This window comes from Ovis aries, chromosome 2, assembly GCF_016772045.2.
Source record: "Ovis aries strain OAR_USU_Benz2616 breed Rambouillet chromosome 2, ARS-UI_Ramb_v3.0, whole genome shotgun sequence".
Lineage (NCBI taxonomy): Eukaryota > Metazoa > Chordata > Mammalia > Artiodactyla > Bovidae > Ovis > Ovis aries.
This window is the reverse complement of record NC_056055.1, coordinates 80,855,391-80,860,671: the sequence shown is the minus strand read 5'-3', so window position 1 is coordinate 80,860,671 and position 5,281 is coordinate 80,855,391. Positions and strand designations below refer to the sequence as shown.

Genomic DNA, 5,281 nt, shown 5'->3' with positions numbered 1-5,281 from the left:
TTGAGGGCAGAAGAAGGGGATGACAGAGGATGAGATGGTTGGATGGCACCACTGACTTAATGGACATAGGTTTGGGTAAACTCCAGGAGTTGGTGATAGACAGGGAGGCCTGGCGTGCTGCGTTTCATGAAGTTGCAAAGAGTTGGACATGACTGAGCGACTGAACTGACTGACATATGTACTTTTTCATTTTATTTTCTTTCTCCCCCCCCACCGGAAAATTATTTTATTTAGATTCTGCCAGCTGTACAATCTGTTTTATTAGGCCCCTTCTTCCTTTGAAATTCAGTCCTTCTCAAGTGGTCCCATGAAGGCTTTCTTTTCCTCACAGTATGAAAGCAGCCATAGCCAAATTTGGAGGTGATGTCAGTAAACTTGAGTTTGATCTCCAGGACTTTCTCAGAGTGAGCACTTGCTTCTTGGTTCCCACCACACAGCCTTTGAGCATGACAAGTCACTGGTCACTTCACTGTGTGGATGAAGCCTTCTAGAGGGTTGATGCTCTTGTCAGAGAGATCATAATCAGTAGAGGCATTTTTCATGATCAGTTTACCATCCTTAATGAGGTAGCCCTGGCCAGTCTTGTAGATCTTCTTGTTGATCTCAGTGCAGTGATAGTATCCTTTCTGCCCAGCCCAAGCCACAGAGAAGGCCACCCGGGCAGTATGCTATGCCCCAATACAGGCACCCTTGCACAACCCTCATTGGATCTTATGGGGCAGCTTCCTAGTGTGCCAATGGCTGGTGACCCCTTTGTAGTCTTTGCCTTTGGTCACCCCAATGACCTCAGTCATTTCATCCTGGCTAAGCAGTTGGTTCACAGGGACGTGCTGCTCTAGCCTCTCACAGGCCCAGTCCAGTTTTTCAGCCACAGTGCCTCCATTCACCTGAATCTCCATGAGGTGGGCCTTCTTCTGGCACAGAGGAAGCAGGAGCATCTGGGTGAGGGCAATGACATGGATGACCTGGAAGTATTTCTTCTTGCTACTGAAGTCCCTTTCAAGTTGCTTCTTGCCATCTACATCCTGCCACTTCTTGCAGTATTTGGTGAAGGCTTTCTTAGATTTATGCCAATTCTTATAGAAGCTCCTTTTGCACTCATTGCTGATATGCTCAGCAAAGATGGTCTTAAGGGTCCAGAGGCTTCAGGGTGTTTCCACATAGCCTACGATGCCCCAGTCAACATGGTGGAGTCTTCACCATGGTCACAGCCTCCACAACTTCCTTCTTGTTCACCTTGGACCCTGGCCTATCGACCTCCCTCTCAGTGTGGGTCATGCCCGCCTTGTAGCCAAGGAAGGCAGTGAGGTGCAGGGGCTTGGAAGAGCCATTCTTGGGGAAGCTCCTCACCTTCCTGCGGTGCTGGCTACTGTGCTTCTGAGGCAGGAAGCCCTGGGACTTGTGCCTGGGAGCAGAGAACTTCCTGTGAGACATCCTGCCCATTGGAAGCTGCCGGTAGAGCTCATATTATTTTCCATTATGTTTTATCACAGAATATTCAATAGAGTTCCCTGCGCTATATAGTAGGACATCATCATTTATCCATTCTATAAATAGTACTCTGCAATCCAAAACTCCCAATATACCCCTCCCCTACCCCAACCCCTCATAACCACAAGTCTATTCTCTGTTTCTGCAAGTCTGTTTCATAGATAAGTCCATTTGTGTCATACTTTAGATTCCACATGTAAGTGTTATATGGTATTTGTCTGACTATTTTACTCTATGATAATATCTAGGTCCATCCAGGTTTCTTCAATTGGCATTATTTCATTTACTTTTATGACTGAGTTGTATTCCACTGTGTGTATGTACCACATCATCTTTATCCATTCATCTGTCAAAGTTCATTTAAGTTTTGTCTGTGCCTTGGCTATTGTGAATAGTGCTGCTGTGACTGTAGGAGGGTATGTATCTGTTTGAATTAGAATTTTGTCCAGGAGTGGGCAAAACATATTTTTTTGAGTGATTTTATTTTATTTTTTAAAATATAAATTTTTTCATTTTAATTGGAGGCTAATTACTTTATAATTTTGTATTGGTTTTGCCATGCATCAACATGAATCTGCCACGGGTGAACATATGTTCCCCATCCTGAATGACCCTCCCTGTACCATCCCTCTGGGTCATCCCAGTGCAACAGCCCCAAGCATCCTGTATCCTGCATCAAACCTGGACTGGCAATTCATTTCATATATGATATTATACATGTTTCAACACCATTCTCCCAAATCATCCCACTCTCACCCTCTCTCACAGAGTCCAAAAGACTGTTCTATACATCTGTGTCTCTTTTGCTGTCTCACATACAGTGTTATTGTTATCATCTTTCTAAATTCTCTATATATGTGTTAGTTTACTGTATTGGTGTTTTTTTTTTTTTTTTCTGGCTTACTTCACTCTGTATGATAGGCTCCAGTTTCATCCACCTCATTAGAACTAATTCAAATGTATTCTTTTTAATGGCTGAGTAATACTCCATTGTGTATATGTACCACAGCTTTCTTATCCATTCATCTGCTGATGGACATCTAGGTTGCTTCCATGTCCTGGCTATTATAATACAGTTCTGCAATGAACATTGGGGTACATGTGTCTCTTTCAATTCTGGTTTCCTTGGTGTGTATGCCCAGCAGTGGGATTGCTGGGTCATAAGGCAGTTCTATTTCCAGTTTTTTAAAGAATCTCCACACTGTTCTCCATAGTGGCTATACTAGTTTGCATTCCCACCAACAGTGTAAGAGGGTTCCCTTTTCTCCACACCCTCTCCAGCATTTATTGCTTGTAGACGTTTGGATTGCAGCCATTCTGACTGGCATGAAATGGTACCTCATTGTGGTTTTGATTTGCATTTCTCTGATAATGAGTGATGTTGAGCATCTTTTCATGTGTTTGTTAGCCATCTGTATGTCTTTTTTGGAAAAATGCTGTTTAGTTCTTTGTCCTATTTTCTTGATTGGGTTGTTTATTTTTCTGGAATTGAGGTGCAGGAGTTGCTTATATATTTTTGAGATTAGTTCTTTATCAGTTGCTTCATTTTCTATTATTTTCTCCCACTCTGAAGGCTGTCTTTTCACCTTGCTTATAGTTTCCTTTGTTGTACAGAAGCTTTTAATTTTAATTAGATCCTGTTTGTTTATTTTTGCTTTTATTTCCAATATTCTGGGAGGTGGGTCATAGAAGATCCTGCTGTGATTTATGTCGGAGAGTGTTTTGCCTATGTTTTCCTCTAGGAGTTTTATAGTTTCTGGTCTTATGTTTAGATCTTTAATCCATTTTAAATTTATTTTTGTGTATGGTGTTAGAAAGTGTTCTAGTTTCATTCTTTTACAAGTGGTTGACCTTTTTTCCCAGCACCACTTGTTAAAGAGATTGTCTTTTCTCCATTGTATATTCTTGCCTCCTTTGTCAAAGATAAGGTGTCCATAGGTGTGTGGATTTATCTCTGAGCTTTCTATTTTGTTCCATTGATCTATATTTCTGTCTTTGTGCCAGTACCATACTGTCTTGATGACTGTGGCTTTGTAGTAGAGCCTGAAGTCAGGCATGTTGATTCCTCCAGTTCCATTCTTCTTTCTCCAGAATGCTTTGGCTATTCGAGGGTTTTTGTATTTCCATACAAACTGTGAAATTATTTGTTCTAGCTCTGTGAAAAATACCGTTGGTAGCTTGATAGGGATTGCATTGAATCTGTAGATTGCTTTGGGTAGTATACTCATTTTCACAATATTGATTCTTCTGATCCACGAACATGGCATGTTTCTCCATCTATTAGTTTCCTCTTTGATTTCTTTCATCAGTGTTTTATAGTTTTCTATATGTAGGTCTTTTTTTTTTTTTAAATTACTTTATTTTACTTTACAATACTGTATTGGTTTTGCCATACATCAACATGAATCTGCATGGGTGTACATGAATTCCAAATCCTGAACCCCCCTCCCACCTCCCTCCCCATACTATCTCTCTGGGTCATCCCAGTGCATCAGCCCCAAGCATCCTGTATCCTGCATCGAACCTAAACTGGCAATTCGTTTCTTACATGATATACATGTTTCAGTGCCATTCTCCAAAATCATCCCACCCTCTCCCTCTCCCACAGAGTCCAAAAGACTGTTCTATACATCTGTGTCTTTTGCTGTCTCGCATACAGGGTTATTGTTACCATCTTTCTACATTCCATATATATGTGTTAGTATACTGTATTGGTGTTTTTCTTTTTGGCTTACTTCTCTCTGTATAATCAGCTCCAGTTTCATCCACCTCATTAGAACTGATTCAAATGTATTCTTTTTAATGGTTGAATAATACTCCATTGTGTATTTTGTTTCTTTAGGTTAAAGTATGATAACGCATTTATAGGAGACTTGGAAAACAAAATCAGGTTACATATAGTTCCATTATATATTACAATTTTTTAAGTAGACAAAATAAGATTTTTTAGTTGGAGTTTCAATATCAAACTTGCACAAATTAATAGAATAAATATACAGAGAAGTAGAAGGATATAGTAGACCTGGAAAACACTGTTACCCAATTCAACATAATTAAGATTTATATAATTTTCACACAACAGTAGGACACAAATTCTACTCAACTTTCCATGGATTATAAACTTGGAGACACTGGAACATATCCACAGACATAAAACAAGGTTCAAAAATTTAACAGTCTAAAGGTATTTCTAGTATTTTGCAAAACCTCCATATTGTTTTCTGTAGTGGCTACATGAGTTTACATTCTCACCAACAGTGTAAGAGGGTTCTGTTTTCTCCACACCCTCACCAGCATATATTGTTCATAGATTTTTTTTTTTTTGATGGTGGCCATTCTGACTGGTGTGATGTGATACCTCATAGTATTTTTGTTTTGCATTTGTCTAATAATTAGCAATGTTGACCATCTTTTCATGTGCCCGTTAGCCATCTATATGTCTTCTTTGAAGAAACGTCTACTTATGTATTCTATCCATTTTTTGATTGGGTTGTTTTTTTATTGTTGCTATTGAGCTGCATGAGCTGTTAATATATTTTGGAGATTAATCCCTTGTTGGTCACATCATTGGCAAATATTTTCTCCCATTCTGTGGGTTTTCTTTTTCATTTTGTTTATGATTTCTTTTGCTTTGCAAAAGCTTTTGTTTAGTAAGGCCCTCCCTATTTGTTTATTTACTTATTTTTCTTTTATTTCTATTGCCTTGGGAGATTGACCTAAGAAAACACTGGTACAATTTATGTCAGAATGTTTTGCCTGTATCCTCTTCTAGGAGTTTTACAGTATAATT

At 39.3% G+C, this 5,281-nt stretch overlaps 1 pseudogene; it reads right to left on the bottom strand.

Annotated features, from left to right (window-relative positions):
- Nucleotides 1–261: 261 nt before the first annotated feature.
- Nucleotides 262–1,462, bottom strand: LOC101119696 (large ribosomal subunit protein uL3-like; annotated as a pseudogene).
- Between the last annotated feature and the right edge of the window lie 3,819 nt (nucleotides 1,463–5,281).